This window comes from Macrotis lagotis, chromosome 1 (assembly GCF_037893015.1).
Source record: "Macrotis lagotis isolate mMagLag1 chromosome 1, bilby.v1.9.chrom.fasta, whole genome shotgun sequence".
Classification (NCBI taxonomy): Eukaryota; Metazoa; Chordata; class Mammalia; order Peramelemorphia; family Peramelidae; genus Macrotis; species Macrotis lagotis.
Window position 1 is genome coordinate 704,269,318 of NC_133658.1, and position 24,346 is coordinate 704,293,663.

General features: G+C 34.0%; 1 long non-coding RNA gene across 1 annotated transcript in view; it reads right to left on the bottom strand.

Annotated features, from left to right (window-relative positions):
* Positions 1-11,625: 11,625 nt before the first annotated feature.
* The window catches only part of LOC141507836 (uncharacterized), a 98,817-nt gene continuing 86,096 nt past the window's right edge, over positions 11,626-24,346 (bottom strand). The window contains exon 3 of the long non-coding RNA XR_012474281.1: positions 11,626-12,003. This is a non-coding gene — a long non-coding RNA (uncharacterized LOC141507836). The remainder of the gene's footprint in view (positions 12,004-24,346) is intronic.

Genomic DNA, 24,346 nt, shown 5'->3' on the forward strand with positions numbered 1-24,346 from the left:
CCCAATTGAAGGACATTGACTTGATTTCCAGTTCTTTGCCACCACAAACAGGGCAGCTATGAATATTTTTGTACAAGTGATAGTTTAACCCTTTTTCATCATCTCTTCAGGGTACAGACCAGTAGTGGCATTGCTGGATCAAAGGGTATGCACATTTTTGTTGTCCTTTGGACGTAGTTCCAAATTTCTCTCCAGAAAGGTTAGATGAGTTCACAACTCCACCAACAATGTAATAGTGTCCCAGATTTCCCACAACCCTTCCAACAATGATTATGATCCTTTCTGGTCATATTGGCCAGTCTGAGAGGTGTGAGGTGGCACCTCAGAGATGCTTTAATTTGCATTTCTCTAATAAGTAATGATTTAGAGCAAAAATTTTTAATTCTAACAAATAATTTCATTGATGTTAATTTTCTTTGATGTTTTTAAGCACTATGGACAGAATATGTCACATGGAATTTTCAGTCGATCTCTGGGATGCCTACCTTTATATTATTGTGCTGTTGCTTTGTTGTTTTGTTTACTTTTGTACTTCACGTCTATTGCATTGATGATGTGTCATTTCCTACTTTCTAAGAAGTAATGAAGCAACCTTTTATAGCTAAGAACCTTGGCCCCAGAGCCCTAATGTAGCCATTGAACATGGACTGTATTTTTTTATTCTGGATGTGGCCCTCAAATAATTATTTTATTTTAATGTAGCCCCAAGATAATCTAAGGTTGGAAAACCTTGGACTAGATAATAAATAATATTCATACCTAGGGAAGGGGGAGGAATAACCAGTGGACATAAATAGCCTCAAGGTAACAGGAAATTCAGTCCTCTACAGACCTCAGGAAAAGAAACTTGAAGGATAGTGATATTGCAAAAGAAAGAATATTCATTCTTTTTCCCAAGAGTAAGTAGACACATGCAGTCTGAGAAAAATAAAAAGGTAACATGTGGATGAAAGAAGGGATGAGATAATGGTCTTCAATTTAACCTTATGGATATCAAGGACACAGAGTATAAGTATCACATAGAAAAAAATGAGAAAGCCTATGATTTTCTGGAAGTTAATTCCAATCCCAACATATATAGTAACTTCACTAAATATAAGCAAGCTTACAACTTGATATTTGACACTACTTACTATTCATCCCTTCTCTCTTGATATTGCTCATCTCTTGGTTTCTATAACAGTTCATAATTACCCCAAAGGAAGGGAAAGTTTACTAAGAGTGAAAGCTATTCTAAAGTGAAAAGAGTTATAACAGGAACTCTGGAAATTTTCCATTCCAAGAGATATATCAAATGATTATGTGTTAGGGATGTTATAAAAGAGATTTCTGTTTAGGTGTGAATCGAAATAGATGAATACTGAGGCCCTTTCCAGTTCTGATATTCTATAATTATCTTCTATTCTGATTTTTCCTTTCCTTCTACTCCTCTCCTTAACCTTCCTGGGGTTCTTTTTATTTTCTTCTATTCCTTAAGGGTAGACATTTCTTAGAATTCTGTCTTTAAATCTCTTTTTTTCTTTCTCCATCCTTTCTCCTTTGTGACGTAACCCATTCTCATGGCTTTTTCAAAAGACTACAAAAAATCTGTATCTCTCTCTCTCTACTCCTGATCTGTCACTGATCTGTTCTAGCCCTGAATTGCTATATGTTGACAGGAGATTCCTACCTGCATTTCCTAGCAATACCTCAAAGTCAAAGTCTATCCCAAAACTATACTTCATAATGTACCTTCTTGTCAAAGGCCTGTACCTCCGCCTCCTCCCAAATTCCTCTTTTTTTTTTTTTAAGATGACAATATTCTTTCAATCTCTTAGGCTAGTGTTCCAGACTCTTTATTCCTCTCTTTCTTTCTCACTAACCACATTCAGTCTGCTAATAAGTCCTATCATTGCTACCTTGACAGGGGTTTTTTTTTTTTGGTTTTTTTTTGCAAGGCAAATGGAGTTAAGTGGCTTGCCCAAGGCCACACAGCTAGGTAATTATTTGAACCCAGGTACTCTTGACTCCAAGGCCGGTGCTTTATCCACTATGCCACCTAGCCGCCCCAACAGGGTTTTTGATATATATTTTTCCTCATCCCCATCCTTTCTAAACTTTTTAACACCTATGCTATTGTAATAAGCTTCCCAACTGATCTCCTTACCTGTTTCACCTCCAATCTCTACTCTTCCTAATTCTTCCCTTATGCTTTTGTCAAAGTAATCTTTCTTATGCATATCAAGATCTAATTGCCCTTCCCCATTATCCACTATAAATACAAAAATCCCTCATGGCATTTGAAAACCCTGAATGATCTGGTTGAGCCCTCTCTTTTTTAAAAATTTTATTACATACAACCCTCTTTCATGTAATCTTTGTTTATTGAGTTAATAATATAGAGTATATACTCTTGGAGTTGGAAGCAACCTCAGAGCTCATTGGGTTCAATTCATACCTGAAGAAGTCTACTTACTCTCTACAAAATATCTAATAAATGGATAGCTAGTCTTAGCTAATGGTCCTGGAGTAAGGAAGGAACCCACTCTTTCCCACAGGAATCCATGCCATTTTTTAAAATAGTTTTAGTCATTATGAAGATTTATAATCCTAAATTTGTCATCACAATTTTTTATCTACCCCATTTCTTCAACTGAACCTCATATGTCATGATCTGAAGACATTTAATCATACTGATGGCCAGTCCCTGGATGGTCTCTATCTTATTACATGTCAGTCTTAATTTGCTAAAATATAGCACTCAGACAACACAATACTCCAGACTTGATCCAACCAAGGCAGAATACAGTGAAGACTCTTTACTTCTTAATCTGGGACACTGTGCATTTCTTGACCTGTAGGCAACCAATACATAGATCAAATGAATTTCAGTTCCATTATTCACTCTTCCCCAATATTATCCTTTTCTCTCCCCCCTCAGGAGAATAGTGAATTCACTGAATGATGGTCAGGTGGAATGATAGAGTCTAAGTTATAACTATTCTCATGGATAGTTGTTATAGGATGGTGACAGAGTCTCATGGACGTTAAGTAGTTGGAAGCTTTAGGATGTTCAAAGTATGAAGGGTTTAAGTTTGGAGATCATTACCCAGATTCCAAATTTATTTTGGAAGAATGAAAGTACCATTCATGGTTGACAACAATAAAGATCTAGAATGACCGAAGGGAACTTTAAAAGATCTACTGAATGATAGTGGTGGGAGACTCTAAAAGTGGCAGCAGTAAGAGAAAAGTATTTCAATTCATCTTGGTCCTGTGTATTAGAGAATAGCAGAGAAGAAGTAGCCAGGTTTGGAGAGGTTGTCAAATAATGTAGTGTTTATAAGAGAAAGGCAGGTTTCAGTGTATACCAGAATAGAAAAGAAAGAAAATAAAGGGTGAAAAGGAAAGTTTCAAAGAATATCATTAAAAGGGAAGGCATAAGAAAGGACAATGATCGATGTTAGAAGAGATGTGGGAAATCTGGGACACTAATACATTGTTGGTGGAGTTGTGAACTCATCCAACCTTTCTGGAGAGCAATTTGGAATTATGCCCAAAGAGCAACAAAAATTTGCATACCCTTTGATCCAGAAATACCACTATTGGGTCTATATCCTGAAGAGATTATGAAAAAGGGTAAAAATAACACTTGTACAAAAATATTCATAGCAGCCTTGTTTGTGGTGGCAAAGAATTGGAAATTAAGTGAATGTTCTTCAATTAGGGAATGGCTTAACAAACTGTATATATGTATGTGATGAAACATTATTGTTCTATTAGAAACCAGGAAGAATGGGAATTCAGGGAAGTCTGGAAGGATTTGCATGAACTGATGCTGAGTGAGATAAGCAGAAGCAGAAGAATTGTACACTCCAACAGTAACATGCGGGTGATGGACAACCTTAATGCTCAGTGCAACAATCAGGCACAATTTTGGGTATCTGCAATGGAGAATACCATCTGTATCCAGAGAAAGAATTGTGGAGTTTGACCAAAGAACAAATACTATTACCTTTAATTTAAAAAAAAAAATCTTATCTTATTATGTAATTTGCTGTCTCTTATACTTTTTATTTCTTCCTTAAGGATATGATTTCTTTCTCATCACATTCAATTTGGATCAATGCATACCATGGAAACAATGTAAAGATTAACAGACTGCCTTCTGTGGGGAGTGAGGGGAGGGAAGCAAGATTAGAGGAAAAATTGTAAAATTCAAAATAAATAAAATCTTTCTTAAAAAAGGGGGGGGGGCATAGGCTGGCTAGATGATACAGGGGCAGCTAGGTGGTGCAGTAGATAGACCATTGGCTCTGGAGTCTGGAGTTCAAATTCAGCCTCAGACACAATAATCACCCAACTGTGATTTTGGCAAGTCACTTAATCCCATTACCTTGCAAAAACCAAGAAAAAGAAAAAAGAAAAAACACTTCTGGGGTAGGAAAAGCTCATGCCCTTCCCATCAGATGCCAATATCTAAAGCAAAGCTCTGTTTGTCCCATGGTAGCTCTGAATTTATTGCTGCTATACGTATTTTGCATATGCTTTATGGTACATTGTATAGCATGTGAGGCCTGGAGTCAGGAAGATCTGAGTTCAAATCCTTCCTTAGACATTAGTTATATGATCCTAGACAAGTCACTTAACCCTCTTTGCTTCGGTTTCCTCATCTGAAAATGAGGAGAAGAAAATGGAAAAGCATCCCACTATCTTTGTCAATAAAACCCAAATGGCATCACTAAGAGTTGGACATAATTGAAATGACTAAATAACAACAACCACAAGAACAACAAATCCTCCTTTCTTGGAATGACTTTCTCTCTATCCTGCCCTTTGAAATTATTATTTTTCTTCAATCCGCTGTTCAACCCTGATTCTTCAAAAAAAAGGCACATAGATTTGAATTTAGGTTTTCCTGGCTCCTCATGTGCTTTTCTTCTCATGTCAATGAGCAAACGTTTATTAAATTAAATTTAAAAAGATGTTTATTGTGTAGAAAATCTTCTAAAGTCCCATTGAGTATCAGATTTGCAGGCAATACCTAATATTATTATGATTTTTATTGATATTTTCTAATTCCTACATAACCATGATACTTCATGTGTTCCCCCCCCCCTAAAAATTATCCAAAAATGACAAAATGACAAAGGGAAAAAAAGTCAGTACCACTGCTGGATATATTGAGAAAGTCTGAAAACTTGTGCAATGTGATGCCTGTGAATCTCATACTTCCATGAAGGAGTAAATTGGAACTTTCTTCTCATGTCTATTTATTTGACTCCTACTTAATTTTCAAAATTGTGTCACATTTACTTTTAATTTTTTTGGTATGGCATTCTTTCTATTTAAATTATTGTAGTTACTATGTTGTTATTGCTAGCTTTCCCAAAACTATATTAAATAATAGTTAAGAGAGTAGGCATCATTATTGTACTCTTCCATCTCCTGGAAAAGGTTCTAATGTATTCCTCTATTGCATATGACAGGACTTTTAGCATGGAAGAATGTTGTGCTTTTTCAAAGACTTTTTCTGTATTTACTTGGATGATGATATGGTTTGGGATAGTTTGAATTTTAATATGATTAACCATCTTTCTTGTTTTCCTAATGTCAACTTATCCTTGCATCCCTGGTATAAATCTCACTGGATCATAATGAATGATTATTTGAATAAATCACTAGAATCTGTTAGGATTTTGTTTAAAAATTTTTGAGCCAACATTCATTAATGATATCATTCTATAGTTTTCTTTTTCTGTTTTACCTTTCTATTGTTTAGGTATTAGGACTACATTGTTGCATAAAAGAATTCTGGTAGGATTCTTTCTCAATTTTTAAGACTAATTTTTGAAATATAGTACTAACTGTATTTTATGTTTGATATTATTCTCCTGTGAATTCATCAGGTCTAGGAGATTTTTTTCCTTGGGTAGTTCTTTTACATTTAGATCTTTTTCTGAATTTTTTTTGAAGATTTCTGTCTAATCTTTTGCTAGTTTGGGTATTTTATATTTTTGAAAGTATTCCTAATTTCTGTTCTCAGATTTGTTAGCATACAACTGTGTCTATATTCTGCTTTTTCTTTTTATTTCTTCTTGTTTTCTAGTGATTTCACTTTGCTCATTTATTAATTTGATTTTCTGGTCTCTTTCTTTTAATCGGGTTACCTAAAAGTTTATTAACTTAGTTTTTCAAAGATTCAGCCTTTAGTTTTACTTTGTAATTTGTATGAGTTTTTATTTCTAATTTCTCTATTTTAGCTCTAATTTTTGTCTTCTTTTCTGTGTACTTATTTTAAGGTACATTTATTTGATTTTCTAATGTTTTAAATGAATAATTAGGTCTTAATCTTTCTTTTTCTCTTTTGTTAATATGTGTTTGAAAGGATATTATTTTCCCTCAAGCATTGCTTTAGGTGTATCCCGGAAATTTTGGTATGTTGTTTCATCATTAGCATGTTTTTGTTTTTGTCTTATGGCTTCATGTCAACATCTGCTTTTTTTGAATTCACTTAATGCATAGTAAGTTTTCTCCCATCTTCTCTTTTATTTTCTGAATGCATTATTTTTTTAATTTTATGATTTATTTATTTTCATATTATTACAATAATCTTATTGTGAAAATAAACATAAATCCTCCTTCCCCATCTCCAAAAGATAGAGAAACCTCAAGAGAAATGAAGTGAGAGGGGAAAAAAAGTGTCCTACAGTAAGTGCTCAGATTACATCAACTCAGTCTCTGGGATGAGTTGCCTTCTTTATCATAAATCCATCAGAGAAGTTGCTTCAGTATTTTTTCCCATAGGTGCTATTTCTAGCTATATTTCCTTCCATTTCTATTCCTCCCCACTCCCATTTATTCTATTTTCTCTCTTCTTTCATCCTGTCCCTCCTCAAAAGTGTGTTGACCCCAGTAATCAGCTCATCTCTCTTTTTTTCCCTATATTTTTCATACAATCAAAGGTTCCAAGATATCCATTCTAACTTCTGCTCTTTAGGCACCTTCTGTTACTTCCTTGTGAGATATATTCCATAGATTTCTCTTTTCCATTGTGCCTCACTCTGAGAATAATGTCTATTATTGCAGATGTCAGCAAGGATACTACCCCATGGGTTGGACACTTTCCTCCTTTATCCCTCCCCCCATCCCCATTGAGTTATACTGTTTTGTGTTGACCTTTTTTTCTACATTTGCCCAGAAATCTTTTCCCTGTGTCCATGTTCTCCCACTCCTCCAAGTATCAGTTGCCCTCAAGTTCAAACTGCCCCCTTCAAAAAAAAAAAAAAACTAGATCCCTCAAGCTTCATCTTCCTTTACCAGGGTAGAACTTCCTTCTACTTCCAAAGTAAGACTTCCTTCCTTCCTTCCCCTTTTAAATTCCTCAACCTTTCCTCATCACCTACTCCTTTTTGGCTCTTCTTTTTTCTGAGACCACAGAAGTCAACTTCTCATTGCTATCTCTTTATTTGAATCTAGTACATCTCTCACTCCTCTCTATTTCCTGTTGCACCATCTCTTTGCTATATTGTCCCGTGTTATAATGTAGTTCCACAAAAGAAGCATTGACCTATAGGAAGGGATGTCACTAGTTTCTATCCATAAAGCCCCCTGTCCACTTCATTATTACCTCTATCAGATTTATACATTCACTCCTCTCTACTGTTTAGAATATTTGAGAAGCAAATAATCCCTCCAGTTTCAGGTTTTTTTCTAATAAATGTTTCAAATTCTTCCCTGTTATTGAATATCCATCTTTCATCATGTCTGATTAAGTTCAGATTTGTAGACTAGGTCATCCTGGGCTGCATTTTGAACTTCATTGCTCTTTAGAATATATTATTCCATTCCCTCCTCCTTTTTCTCCTAGATGTGTAATATTCTTACATTATTCCAATGTCCTTTCCTTTGTATTTGATGATCTTTCTTTTGATGACTTGCAGAACTTCTTGTTTTTTAATTGAATAATTCAATTTAACCAGTATGTGTCGGAATTTGCAACCTTCTTCCCCCAGAGGTGATCTGTGAATTATTTCAATTGAAATTTGTTCTGGGTGAATTTCTTCTATTATTTCTTTCATTATGGTGTTAAATTTTTTTTGCCCTGTCACCTTCCTTTGAGAGACCTATGATACTAAAGTTGTCTCATTATGTCTTTCAGATCTGTACATTTTGCTTACACAGTGAGCATATTTTCTTTTAATGTAAATGTTTTTTGTTTTCTTTCATTTCTGTGAATTTACAATCTATTTTTCCTCTCTTTTTTGTTTGGTGAAGCTTGCCATTACATATTCAAGTTTTTCTATTCTGTTCATTATTTTGCACTGTGCAAGACTTAAATTCTGTTCTCATAATTCTCATTTCTCTTTTAAACCACTCATAACAATGTGTTGTGGTTCCACATTCTTAAATTTCACAAGATCCTCAGGTTTTGGATCATTTTCCTTAATTTTGCAGAATTTTTTTCATAGATGTCTGAACTCATTTACTGGATTTGAAGGTCATATTTTCTTCTGTTACTGTATTTTCCTGTTGCTTTATCTGTTTATGTCCAAAGTCTTTCAGATTTCTTCTTCCTGAAATCTTTGACACTTTCAGTTGTTCACACTCATCTCTTACTTTCCTTATCGCTGACTTCTGATTCCCACTCCTCTGAATGTGACTTTCTTGAGGACTGGATCTCAAAGCATCTCAGCCTCCTCTCACATTGAGAAATTCATGGTTGATCAGCCTAGGTCTCTGCCCCAACTGATTTTGGGGTGATCAGAACTGATCCCTGCAAGATATTATAGTCTTTCCTCAGGTTTGATAGAGTGTTGTATAGCTTACCACATGGACAGGTACTGTTTTGGTGTCCAATCCCTCTCTTTTCCTTGGTTCTCTGTTCCAGTACTGGAAGTACAGATCCTGCTTACACCAAGAATTCAAAGCCTGCTTTTCCCAGCACTGGCAGAAATGGCTTTCCCTAAATCACTGTTGAGGCTTCCAGGTTTCAGTCCCTGTAGACTTTTGCTCCTGAATGGGTGAGCCAAGTTGGTAGATGAGGGTCAAGGAAAAATTTTAAAGCCTGGGACTAGAGTTCTATGGTACTGAAATGTGAGAGAGTAGACTGGAATACAAGGGTTGTTTTGATCTAAGTCTGTCATATCATTACTGCAGACTTGATGCTGACAACATATTGAGCTCGGTGTCAGAAAGCATCAGTTCCTGGTTCTGGGTTTTCTTTTTGACCTACTTTTGAATGCCAGATGTCCTAGACCAAGGGATGAATTGAAATTTATGTTTGGAGTATAATTTCTGTTTTGATGATGTATGAAAAGTCATGGACACTAGAGAAAATGTCTAGGCTTTCATCCTACTGTTCACATGATCCAGAAGTTTCCCTAGTTTTATTATTTTTAAATTCACCCATGCACACATCCAAAATTTGGTTCAACAAATCTTTATGGAGAAGCACACAAGAGAGGTTTACTATGATTGGTATTTGGGAAGAGGCATGACAGTATAAGGTTCTTACTTTCAAGTTTACAGTCTCATAGGAAACCTGAGACAAATCAAATACCAATGCAAAATGTGATAAAAAAAAATACTATTGGAAAAGTCTGTAGCATTTCTTTTTTCCCTAAGGCAATCTGGATTTAGTGACTTGCCCAGGGTCACACAGTTAGTAAATGGCAAGTGTCTGAGATTAGTTTTAAACTCATGTCCTGCTGATGCCAGGATCCATACTCTGTCCATCATACCATCTCACTGTCCCTTATAGCATTTTGAGAGAATTAGAAATTACATAGGAAATTAGTAACATTTAGTGTAACTGTAACTCCAGTTCTCATATAGAAAAATCCATTACAGTGACAGATAAATGGATATAGTGGTTGATTCTAAATTCATTCTCTATTCTTATTAGCAACACTAATGTTGCTAATAAGAACTCAATGATAATACTGTGATTGAAGGGGAAACCAAACTTTCCCAAAATTAAAGTGCTGATATAAGTTAGCAATTATATGTGCTAACTTTTAACTGTCTTATTTTTACAGATCACAGTATATGTGCTTTTACTTTCTTCATGAGATATGTTCCTAAAAGATATTTTTAAAACTATGGCAAAATATGATTTCCTATTGGTTTCCATGGTAATTTTAGAGCAGGAAGTTTTGAGTGCAACAGATTTCAATGTTGTGATGGACCTGTGATCTCCTCATTGTGGGTGCTCACCCTGTAGAACAGAGCATGACTCCTTCATTCTTTCTTATTCTGTGCTATCCTTGTTAACAACTTTGCATAAATCTTTTGTAGAGAATCCTACCAGCACCCTATGGTCCTTCCTCTGTTATCCAGGTTATCAACTCATTATAATTTATAGTCTTAGAAAGATGCCTAAGGCATTGAAGAGTTAAACTTTTCCACACATTTGATGTATTGAAGGGGAAGATCTTGAAATCAAGTTTTCTTTTTTTTTAAATCATGTTTTCTTAACTCCAAGATCAGCTATCTGTTCATTTTACTGTGCTAACTTTCAAAAAAATGAACACTATTCCTATATTTTTTTGGAGATTAGGAGAAGAAAATAAATATTTATCACATTTTAAAAATGATCCTTTTCTTCTGTAAAAATTGCTATATGGTGTTTGCTTTTGTCATGTATATATGATTTTTTTATTTGAACAATTTCAGAAATCCAGGGTTTTTAGATAAATTGTATTCTTTAATACCTATAAAAATATGTGCTTAATTATATAATTATAAGAACCAAAAGAGAAATGATGAATCCCAGGAAAAGATGAGAAAATTCATTAGCTCTTTCTCTTCTTTGTAAAGGTAAGGGATTATGGGTGAGGAATATTGCTTAAATAGTTGTTGTTTAGTTGATTTTGTTTAACTGATCTTTTTCTTTCTTTTTAAATTATTTATTATAAGGAATAGCTTGATGGATTGAAGAGAGGAATATATTCAGAAATAAGCTTGATATGAAAAATCTCAATAAATATCTTTATCAGGAAATATGTTTAAATTTGCTTATTCTGATATCTATCTATCTGATGACCAGCTTCCAAGTGAAAAAATCAAATATTCAGTCAAGCATCCAGATATTTGGTATCATTGTAGATCACTCATCTGGATAAAAGATTAAGGGTTTTTACTTCTTATTACAATGTGTAGCTTCATGTAGTTTCATCTTTATGGGCCTCTATCTGCATTAATTCCTTAAAATCAGAATTTTAATTATAAAAAGACCTTTATCTTTGTCTAGGAAAGCACTAGATGTCATTAGGATGCTTTGTAATCAAATTAAAAAGTATTTCTACTGAAATGATGGTAGTATAGAAAAAGTACTGACTCAAAGTTAAAAAACAACAGTCTTGTATTTAAATTTCATCTTGGACACATATTGTAATCAGTGATTTGGAATTAGAAGAAATTCTCGATATTATCTATTTCAACTTGCTAATTCTACATGCAGATGATTGATTAAGTACTTCCTCTTTATAATTTCTTCAAATTGAACAGGCTCCTTAATTCTTTATATAGAGATGGAGAAACTGAGGACCCAGGAAGGCTGAATAACTTGTCTTAAGGTCTAAGATTCAGAATTTGAACTCAGTTCCTCTGACTCCAAATTCATCGCTTCTATGACACCTTGCTGTCTGCTTTCCATTGCTCAAGTGACCTTGAATAAGTAACTTAGTTTCTTAGATTCTGCTTCCTCATTTGTGTAATGGGGAAAATAATATTTGCAACATCTTGGGTGGTTGTTGAGCAGTAAATACTTTGTAAACTTCAAAGCAATACAGTAATGAGCTAATATTATTAAAAGTCAAATGTATTTAGTAATGTGAGAGACATAAAGATGTTTAAATCATCATTTTTACCAGTAAGGAACTTGTTTGATGAGTATCTGAAGAAGGCAATATTGAAGAGACACTAAGGACCTATGGAAAGTGGAGAGGAGTGACTGCTGTCTGTTACAAGGTAAGACACAACAACAAAGACTCTTCCCAGCTCTCTGGACATTTTCACTCTCTACAAGGCAAAAGAGAAAATGACTACGTTTCAGCAAGAAAAATTCAGATTTGAAATGAATTTGAAATGAATCCTGACTGTATAATTTGTGAGAACTTGAAATAAATTATCAAGGTAGACTGTAGGCACTCATTTTCTATGTATCCTTGCCAAACAATATAATCAGCTAGCTACCTGTGATAGATTAGGTAGATAGCCTTACTGTAAAAATGGTGATGGTGGGGAGGTCAGCTAGATGGTGCAGTGGATAGAGCCCCAGTCTTAGAGTCAGGAGCACCTGAGTTCAAATCCAGCCTCAGACACTTAATTATTACTTAGCTGTGTGACCTTGAGCAAGTCATTTAACCCCACTGCTTTGCAAAAATAAAAAAAAAATGGTGATGGTGTTGAGGAGATAGGGTACTAAGGAAAATGGCATAGATAATATTTAATTTTTTAACTCTAAAAATTTTATTATTTATTTATATCATTCTTTTCTATTGAAAGTTCAAGTTCCAACTTCTCTCCCTCCATTCATCCCTCCCTTGCCCACTGAAAAGACAAACAATATATCAATTATATATGAGAAGGTATGCAAAACATATTTCCATATTAACCATTTTTTTAGGTTTTTTTCTTTAGTTTTTTTTTTTTTTGCAAGGCAATGGTGTTAAGTGTATTGCCCAAGGCCACATAGCTAAGTAGTTATTAAGTGTCTGAGGCTGGATTTGAACTCAGGGACTCCTGACTCCAGGGCTGGTGTTCTATCCACTGTGTCACCTAGCTGCCCCCCTTAAACATTTAAAAAAAAAACAAATTAAATTTCAATTTGTACTCAGAGTTCAGCAACATTTTCTGGAGGAGGATAGTAATTTTTCCTCATGAATCCTTTGAAATTCTCTTGGATCTTTAAATTGATGAACATATGCCATTCCATCACACTTGATCAACCTAGAAGTACTATATAGTATTATCACTGAAACGTTACTGAGATCATGCTGTATCTTATGATGATTAAAATATTGCAAATGTATACATATTACTCTACAATGCTCTTTCTTACCTCTTAGAATCATAGAATTTGAGTTGAAAGGAGATATTTAGTCTAACCTATATACAAACCATCACATATCTGATACAAGACTATTATTCACTGTCTTCCTGAAGACCTCTAATGAGAATGAATTTATCATGTCTCTATCCCTTTCCACCTCTGGACAAATTTAATTGTTAGGAAATTATTTCTTTTTTTAAATATTTTATTTGTTTTCCAATTATATACAATAGTAGTTTCTATCATTTTGGTAATGTTTTGAATTTTATAATTTTCCCCCACCCTCCCTTCCCTCCCCCCATGCCCCCCCGAAAGCAGTCTGATAATCTTTACATTGTTTTTATGCTATACATTGATCAAAATCTAATGTGCTGAGAGAAACAACATATCCTTGAGGAAAAAATAAAATATTAGAGAGGTATTAGAGATAGCAAAAAATATGTAGTACATAAGATGACTTTTTTTTTTAAATTGAAGGTAGTAGACTTTGGTCTTTGTTTTAACTCCACAGTTCTTTCTATAGATACAGATGGTATTCTCCATCAGAGATACCCTAAGATTGTCCCTGATTATTACACTGATGGAGTGAGCAAGTCCATTAAGGTTGATCATCAACCCCATGTTTCTGTTAGGGTGTACAGTGTTCTTCTGGTTCTGCTCATCTCACTTAGCATTAGTTCATGCAAGTCTTTCCAGGCTTTTCTGAAATCCCATCCCTCCTGGTTTCTAATAGAACAATAGTGTTACATAACATATATATATATATATATATATATATATATATATATATATATATCATAATTTGTTCATCCATTCCCCAATTGATGGACATTCACTTGATTTCCAGTTCTTTACTACCACAAACAGGGATGCTATGAATATTTTTATTCAAGCAATGTTTTTATCCTTTTTCACGATCTCTTCAGGGTATAGACCCAGTAGTGGTATTGCTAGATCAAAGGGTATGCACATTTTTATTGCCCTTTGAGCATAATTCCAAATTTCTCTAGGAAGTTATTTCTGAAATAGAGCTTAAACTTACCTCTTGTCTGTTACTCCTTATCCTGACTTCTAGGACTAAAAGAAACAAGTCTTATTCCTCTTTCACATTCATCATTGTTTATTTACTCAGTCATGTCCAACTCTTTATGACCCTGTATGGAGCTTTCTTGGCAAAGACACTGGTGTGGTTTGTCATTTTCTTCTCCTGTGAATTGGGCAAAAAGAGACTTGCCCTGGGTCAAACAGCCAGTTAGTATCTGAGTCTAGTCTTGAACTTAGGTCCTCCTGACTCCAAACCCAGGGGCCTGAGCTATTAACTGCCTCCTATCACAAATGTACATATACAGATTCATTTTTTTCTCCTTCGTTATACTATAATCTCCTTGAGGGAACATATGGTTTCACTTTTCTGTAGATTTTCTAAAAGCTTATTGATTAAGGAATTGCTAACTTGAACAGACAGTGTTTTAGGGGTCAAGACATAGGTTCAACAAGAGAACATTTTATATATATATATATATATATATACATGAATAACAACATTGAGTTGATCAACCTTGATGGATGCAGCTCCTCTCTGCAGTTCAGAGAGCTAGAGCAACCCTTAGGAGACCAGTTATGGACGATGCTATCCCCATCCAAAGGAATGAAAACAAAACAAAACAAAAACAATAGAATCTGAATAAACACTACATTCACTTTTTTTAAAAATTTCTCTTATGTATTTCTTTTCTATCTCATGGTTTTCTTAAAATGACTAATCTGTAAACATGCTAACCACAAATGCATATGTACAATATTCACTTGACTGTTTGCCACTGAGGGGGCTGGAAAGGGAGGGTGGAAGAAAATTATGTCTTAAGAATATGCATATGCATGTGGAAAAATAAAACAAAATATCAATCAAAAAAGAGATGGGTTCAAGATCTATCTTTTATCTTTCATACCCAAAGTGCATTCCTTCTCTGAGCAAGTTTCCTATTCTGGGTGATCACCTAGGCCCTTCTAGCTTTAACACCTTGGTCTTAGTTGTTATTCTCTTCTGGCTTAACATACCATGTTCTAGGGGAATCCTGACAAAAGTTTAACAGCTGGCTCTCTCAAGACAAACATTTTAAGTTTAAACTGCATTATTAATATTTTCTTCATTATTTTCTAACTCTAGATGATAAGCAATAAGCATAAGAATTAATCAAGCCTTATTTTTTACTTTGCTGATTCTTGAGGTGCAAATACTTACACTGAAAATTTAACTAGCTCTGGCCAGTTAGAGGCGGCTCTATTATATTTCTATTCTATCTTTTCACCTGATCCTCTTATGACCAGCTCCCACATCTTCCTCACAGTGACTCAGGGATTAGTATAAATACATTTGTTCCCATTTTACAGATGATGAAAATGAGTTTCAGGACAGATGAAGTTATTTTTCTGAGGTCACACTGCTAATAAGTATCAGAATCTGACCTTAAACCTCCATCTTCTGGATGCCAAGATTCACATTCCTTCTACCATACTCCTTTGCTTCTAAACTTTTTTTATTCAGGTAACAATTTTCTTTGCTTATAACAACCAATACATGAAGTTGTTCAAGCATCTATTAAGAACTTATTATATTCAAAGTATTAAGCTAGACACAAAGGCAAAAATAAAATAAGGAGCTTACATTCCACTGTGGGATAAAATTAGAACTGGAAATAATCTCAGATATCATCTTATCCAACACCTCATCTTACAAATGCAGATCCCAAGGTTCTTAAAGATTAAACTAATTGATCAGTGTCACTCAGGCAGTAAGTAGCACAAGCTAGATCTGAATCCATGTTCTCATTCCCACATTTAATTTTCTTTCCCCTTTATCATACAATCTCTACACAGATAAGTGCACACATAAACAGAAAATACAGCGATTTCAGGAGGGAGAGTACTTAGAGCTCTGAAGGACAAGGAAGGGAGAAAACCTCTTTGAGATGGGGTTTGAAGGGATCAATCTTGAAAAAACTCAGATGTCATCATTAGATAGCTAGATAGCTCCTCCAGGCAGGGAGTTCTTTTGTCTTTCTTTGTAAACCTAGGGCTTAGCACAGTGTCTGATACACAATAGGTGTGTAACATGTTTTTTAATGCTGGAGAGGACCTGGAAAATTGGGACACTAATGCACTGAACTGATCCAACCATTCTTCAGAACAATTTGGAACTATGCCCAAAGAGTATAAAACTATGCATACCCTTTGATCCAGTGATACTACTACTAGATCTGTATCTCAAAGAGCTTTTTTTAAAAGGAGAAAAAAGCAACTATCAGCACAAAAATATTTATAGTAGCTTTTTTGTAATAGTAAGGAATTGGAAATTGAGGGATATACCTCAACTAGAGAATAGCTGAACAAGCTGTACTTATTGTGATGAAATACTATTATGCTATAAGAAGTAATGGGCATTGAGGCATAGTTGATAAAGCACGGGCCTTGGAGTTAGGAGTGCCTGGGTTCAAATCCGATCTCAGACACTTAATAATTACCTAGCTGTGTGGCCTTGGGCAAGCCACTTAATCCCATTTGCCTTGCAAAAACCTAAAAAAAAAAAAAACCTGGAAAGATTTACATTGACCTGATGCAAAATGAAGTGAGCAGAACCAGGAAAACATTATACATAGTAACAGCAATATTATACAATAATCAACTAAAAGACAACTATTCTCAACAATAAACTGATCCAAGACAATACTAAAGGACTCATGATGAAAAATGCTATTCACTTCCAGAGAAAGAATCAATGGAGTCTGAATGCAAACTGAAGCATAATATTTTCCACTTAGTTTTCCAATTGTTTTTTCTTTTGGTGGGGAGGGATTTGTTTTCTTTTGTAAAAGCAAGTATGGAAACATATTTTGCAATTATCTCATATGAATAATCTATATCAAATAGCCTGCCTTCTTATTTAGGGGTAAGGAAAAGGTGGGAGAGAATTTGATACTCAAAAATTTTTAAAAACATGATTGTTAAAAATATTTACATGTAATTAGAAAAAAAACAAATAGTATTAAAAGAAATAGTTTAATGCTGTCTTTAAATTTTGAGCTCCTCAAAAGACAGGGACTAACTTTTGCCTTGCTTTGTATTTCCAGTGCTGATTGACTGAATGTAGGATACTACAAATATTTAGAATATCTTATAAGTCAGTTTGGCTGACAGGAAGACTATATGAAGGGGAAATATAAAGAACTCCAGAAAGGTGGCAGCCAGGTTGTAGAGGACCTTAAATGCCAGATTAAGGATCTTGTATTTTATCTTAGTGGTAATAAGAAGCCACTGAAGTCACAGAGACAGGGGTATAGAAGAAATGTACTTATATAGCACTTTAAGATTTGCAAAGTACATTACACATATTATTTTATTTGATCCTTGCAATAATCTCATGAGGTAGGGATTATTATTATCATTCTCATTTTACAAATGAGGAAACTGAGGCAAACAGAAGTCAAGTGACTTGCCCAGAGTCACACAGCTAATAGGTGTCTGAGATAGCATTCAAATTCAGACTTTCCTGACTTTGAATTGTAACCAATATATTACCTATCTTGTAGCAAGGCATTTACAAAGAGGAAAGTGTCAAAATAGTTCAATTTTGACTTTTTTGAATTTAGAGAATGGTATAGACTTTGAGTCTTATGTTTTTTAATGACCAAAGTTTCTTTCCATAAAATACTTTGAAAATTGGTGGTGTTTTAACTGAAAACTCTTGCAAACGCAGAAAAAAAAAAAGATCATTCCAGATGAGCGAGAGGTTGGATAAATGTAATGACATATGGTTTGTTTTTTTATAGTTACAATATGTGAAAAATAGTAGCATAACACATGCATTCAATGATATGTATATATATTTTTATATTTCACTTCTAAATTATGAGATAAGATTCTTTTGTACAAATGTGATTTTGTTTTCTCTCTCTCCTGTTCCTTTTACATAAAAATAACAACTGAAACTTAGAAGAGCAGCCTCAAACAACTCATTATACTGTGGCATCGAGCAACTGAGGAAAATCAAAGTCTGCCAAGTGGGACACTGTTTGGTCCCCTTTCCAAAAATTAAATCTGAACCTTTTTCTAGGGTCAGAGAGCCCTCAGGCTGGCAGGACCTTTACTGATCACATAATGCTTCCCCCGTCTTTAGCATGCTCTTTCAAAATCATTCCAGATGGATGGGTGTCTAATTGGCTCTTAAATATCTCCCAGGAAGGATATTTCTCACCTTCTCTGGCTAACCCATAATTCATTATCAGGAAACTCATCCCTTTATTGCCTTTAGAGCCCTCTTCTTATCCATTAAATCATTTCCATTTGCTCTATCCTCAGGGAGATATGATGAGTGGCTGGTTTTTATCTCCCCTAGGACTTTTTTTTTTTACCATTTAAAAACTGTTGTTAAATCACTCTACCAACACCCTTTTTAAAAAATCTTTTATCTCAGGCTAATTTAGTCATCTTAAAAACATACACTTTTTTTATCTCATTTACTTAATAAACCTCTATTATGTACCATACTCTGTGCTAAAACACTAGAGATACGGAGATAAAAATGAATTAGTCCCTACCCTTATGGAGCTTAAGGTCTATTGAAAGAAATCAATGGTTCTCATTAAAGTAAATAAAATGTATATATATGGTGGACATTCTGGGAAATATACTTGCGTTAAAACCTGAAGGAAAATAGTAGTTTCAAAAGGCAAAAGTGAGGTGGAAAATGCATTTCAAGAATGAAGAATAACTTGGGCCAAGACATGAAGATGGGAGACAAATGTCATATAGAGAGTAGGCTGGAACAGAGGTAGGAAGAGGAATACTGTTCACTAAGTCTAAAAAGGTAGCCTGAGGCTGTTCAGGTTTTTAATGTTCTGTAGAAACAATATTGAGTTCAAAGTCCAGGTTTCAGTGCAGGCTCTGAATTAAGTAGTCAAGTTATTTAAATCCTCTGAGTCTCAGCTTCCCCATCTGTAAAGTGGGAACAATCATACTTGTATACCTAACAGAATTGTTGATATTGAAACAAAGAAGAAAATGTAGGAATAGTGTTTTTGAAACCAATATTCTATGCATCAATTATTAATTTTATAAAGGGGCATTCCATATCTTCCTCTCTTGATCATTTGGTCTGAAAGGGTTTCTAATTGCTTCCATGCCTCTAGCTAGCTCACTTTAGGAACTTAGGTTATCTGCTGACTCTCTTAGGACAGGATCGAGTTTGCATTTTGAAATGGAGTTAGGTTTGGACAGAGAAATATAGTTTACCATGACCATATGTCCTGGGTTTTCTGGGACAGCCCCCATTTCAAGAAAAGAAAGTGTACTTTTTACGAAGCTTTGCCAAAGGAATATTCTTTCTGAAACCATGTGTCCTGATTCTTGGTTCAGAAAATATGGTCACTGATGCTATAGCACACTCGCCAACCGGAGCTTGGTCACATCGCTTTTGAAGTACTGTAATCAAACCCCTCTCTTGGCAGCTCCAAAGGTTGCTAATGACTGGAATGAATGAGGAGTTTAGGAGACTATAGGAGTTAAGTGGAAACACATATGGAGAAAGGCAGAAGGAAACTTTTCTTCTCAGAATACCCATCCCCAACTTGGGGGGTTGAAAGGGTAGGAAATATGTAATGAATATGATCCCTATATTATTTGTTGAAAAATTAATGAGAAAAAATGAATGCTATATTCATAAATAAAGAGATCAATGATGGAGAGATGGGAAAAATTAATCACATAGTAAAAAACACTGATTTTATTCATGTATCCATTAAATTATTAAGAAGAATTATCATTGAATACCAGAAAAGACACACAGTTAGGTGTCCTTTCACTGCCCCTTCACACCCTCTGGTGGAGGTGCTAAAAACATCAAAAGGGTTATAATATTAGCAACACCAGAGAGAAAAAGAAGCAAAGGGAAAGAATAATTCATCCAAAAGCTAGAAATCAACCCTGAGGGCTGGGTATCATCTCAGGTCCAGAATCAATTTTCACACAATATACTCATTAAGTCCTTACAGGAGGACTTGAACCAATCCTTCTAAATTGAAATTGTGAACTACTCTTGAATAAATGTTCAGTGAGTTGAATTGAATTGATTTAATCTATAACTATTAACATCAGACTGAGGACATAAACATCTAACAAATTCAGGTTGAACTGGAAGGATTATATCCCAGTCTCAAGAATTTATTACCATAGAATCCATCAAATAAGGTAGACAGTTTCCCTGATTCATTAATATCCAACTCAGTCATTTTATGATGTAAGTTCCAAAGGGGGATGGATAGATAAAAATTCATATTTCCCAGGTTCCTCAAAAACCTTTTTTCCTTAAAAGTTATAGAAAACAGGAACAGCTAGGTGGCACAGTGGATAGAGTCAGGCTTCGGAGTCAGAAGGACCTGAGTTCAAATTTAACCTCAGACACTTAATAATTACCTAGCTATGTGATCTTGGGCAAGTCACTGTAATCCCAGTGCCTTGCCCCCCCCCAAAAAAAAGTTATAGAAAGCAATTCTTTAATTATTTTAAACAATACCTTCTGAAACTTCAGACCATATTGTAACTTTCAATCTAAAAGTGTCCATCTTATGTAAATATTCTCCCACCAGCTTATCATTTTAATTTCTTGACCTCTAGTCCAATGTCTTAACTAGCCTGCTTTTCATGCCACCACTGGCCTTCAAGAAAAGGCTTAAAAAATTTTTAAAAGCAAGATAGCATAGCTCCCTGTCTTGCTGTTGTCACTATATTATCCTCCTATAACCTCTTCTCACTCTTATAACATAGAAACTATATGGTCTTATTCAAAATAACTTGCTACTACTGTACAATAATTCAAATTTATGTAGCAAACATAAATAATACATACAGCACAGTAGTATGTCTTATTTGTATTTTTACATTTTCTAATGAGAAATTCACATTGTTAAAATTTACTAAAACAGGGGATTTTGGTATCCAGAAGGGATCATTTACTTTATCTCATTTTAGACATAGAATTCAGATTTTGAATTTTTGTATTTTTAATGTCCGCTATCATCTCTGAGCATTTTACTATTTCCATTTCTTCTCCCTATACTGAAAGTGGGGAGCATGTTTCCAATGCAAACTATCTTTTGCATTTCCAGGAAAAAAAATACTTAGTAGATTAAGACAGAAAAAAAGTTTCCGGATCTCTACTATCCTACCCAATATACTCATAGAATATAGATGAGCAAAATGAGTGGGTGAGTGAAATCACTTGTAACAAAACCCCATTATTTACAGATGAGAAATTTATATTGTCAGCGTAATATCTTCGACACTAAGCAGAGCTGAACAGTCTATAAAAGCTGGTTGAGAGATGCAGAAATTCAGAGCTCAGGACACTTTTCCAAGGTCCAGAAGAAAGACTTCACTCTTATTCCACCTGCTGTATTTCACTACGTGGTTAGAAGGTAAGATTCCTACTAGCTGACTATAAAGTGACTTCATTTTTTTTCCTGTACAATTAAATATGCATAAGTCACATAATGACTAAGGATCAACTTGTTGGTTTTTTAATCTTATCATCATCATCATCATCATCATTATTTATGTAGGTTCTCTTTCTGAGATGGAAAAAGAATAAGAAATCTAAACCTACTTTTTTTTAGAATAGATGAAAATGAAATAATTTTTGAAAAATTAAACCCTTCAGGCAAAATAGAAAAATAAACAGATGTTAAGATCAATATTGTATAGAAATTATTAGACAGTTAAAAATACTTTTTTTAATGGGTTAAAAAGTTTTCCTTAAAAAAATTAAAGAGATTCATTTAATCTCCTCTGAAGAACCAGGTATATTTGAAAGTGCAATAGAATTATATACATGAAAGATGTTATTTTATTAATTGTTTTTAATACTTATAATTGAAGCATTGATCTTCATAAAGAACAGTTTATTCACCATTTAAAAAGAGATTAGTTGGTTTTATATTTCAAATTCTGTCAAACAATCAAATTTCTGGAAATGAAATCTTTGGTACTTTCTGTGAAAATGTTTCTCATGCTAATCATCCCAAGTAGATGTCATCTAGGGCTCCCTTTGTTAATTCTGAAGAAAATCTGTTTAAAAGAATTAAATATTTATTGAACACCTACAAAAATGAATAATCCAAAAACTTGTATATTCTAAAAATATATGCTAATTAAAATTTAAAATGTGAGGATATGTTTTCTAAAATACATATTTGAAATCCCAAGTACAAAGACTTAAAGCAACAATTGTCCAATAGAATAAATGATATTCAGAGGTTTAGTTCCACTAATCTCTAAGATCTAGTTAGGTGGTATATAACAGGTACAGAAAATAAAGCTTAGAATCTGTACCATTAAGCCATCTTTATAAATTGGATCAAGGGTCAATTTTTCTAATTATTTTTATTACCATAGAAAATGGAACTTTAACCATAATAAATTCTAATTGAGATTTTTGGCTCTTACCAAACTACCTAATTATATATCCCTATCTGGTCTGCCTAGGAAAAGGAGACAAAAATGCTTTTTTCATTTTTCCCTCATTGAGGAGGATTTTGATAGTCACACAAAATAGGTATCCACTCTTTATAGTAATGATAGAATAACATTTAGCATTCTTAAAGGATCTGTAATTCCACAGTAACTTTTATTTTTTCAAAAAATCAACCCTATTAAAAATGGATTTTTCAGTAATAGATTTTTACTTTTGGTAAAAATTGGACATTCTGTATTCAAAGTACTATTAGAACCCAAAAGAACCCTTCTGATTTTTATTTCTTCTGTCATCATTCAGAAAGGGATACTACCACTCTTCTATGTCTACCTTACATAACTATTGACAAGGTTAAAGAATGCTTTAAATCACTTCGAGATCTTGAATTAAAAATATTTTCCCAAATTCAAATAGTATCACTTTTTCTTAAGACATAATCCAAACTATTGTATAGTCATAAACATTATTGCCTCCTTTAGTTCAAGGCACTACAAGCATGATGACTGCAAACTTTAGTTAATATCATGTGATATGTTTCCTTGTATTATATCTTTCAGCTAGTCTTCTAGATGAATAAAGGATAGAAAAACTAATTCCCAAATTGCTAGGACAATGTTGATGTATAGCTAAGAGCAAGCACATACTGATAACTTTGAAAACCCAACAAGAGAAAAGTCAGAAAACTATACTCATGACACATTTTTAAATTTAATCTGCATTAGAGATCTTTTATTTTTATCATTTTCTTAAAACTAAAAATCAACAAAACAATAACAACAAAACAATCAAGCCCTGATTGTTCTAAATTTACTAATTTCCCAAGTATAAATGCTCATGTTAAAAATTTTCTTGCCTTTTTTTTAATAAACATCCAAGCTATTTCTTCATCATCTCCCTGGTTAAGAGTGTCATATCTTCTATGGAGATCACCTATCTGATCATGCTCTGAAGAATGCTGAGTTTTTCAAAGAAAAAATAGAATTTTGTTCAGGCATTTGAATTTCTCCATGTTTGAATGCATAGAGAACATAATTTATATGGGTGAAGATGTTTAAAAACCACAGGATTGATGGTTTTCAAATCCTTATTTCAAACCAAATGTCTGTTACTAAAAATTCTCATTCAAATTATTAACAGATATGCATGATCAGACTTAAATTTAAATCAACCCAGCTGATGTGATTACCTTTCATCAAAAAAAGCAAGAATACCATGATTGACTTTGAAGAGCAGTAGAACATGAGAAATTTCTGCACAACAAGCATTAAGTCTTAGTTTTCCTGTTTGGAAATAGCAAGTCTACTCTATTATGCTATACCAAACTCCCTCCATTGTTGGGCTCTATCCACATTGCTCTATCATAGTCATGAGTTTTGCACTCAATTAAAGGAGGCATCTGCTTGGGACATTGGCAATCGATGTCCTGTGTCACAGAATCAAGTCTGAACTATGCTCATCACTTAACAATATAGTTGAACTCAGCACTGCAAGAAAAATAGCTTGATGACTTTAAAGATTTCTTTAACAAGCACTAATTTTCTTTTTGACACAGATATCTTCATTCGTTGAAGATTGTTCAAGTTGCCAGAAGCATTAGGTCTTCGTGCAAATTACTCTTGTCTTAAAAATGATATATTTTTTTTTATTTAGAACAGGTCAAACAACCCTAAAATACCTCAAATCTGTTGGCCGCTTTACAATTACAAAGTCTAGACCAAGTTACACTATTTAAAATATAAATGAATAATACATCTGAACTGACAGCTGGTATGCCAAGTTTTAGCCTG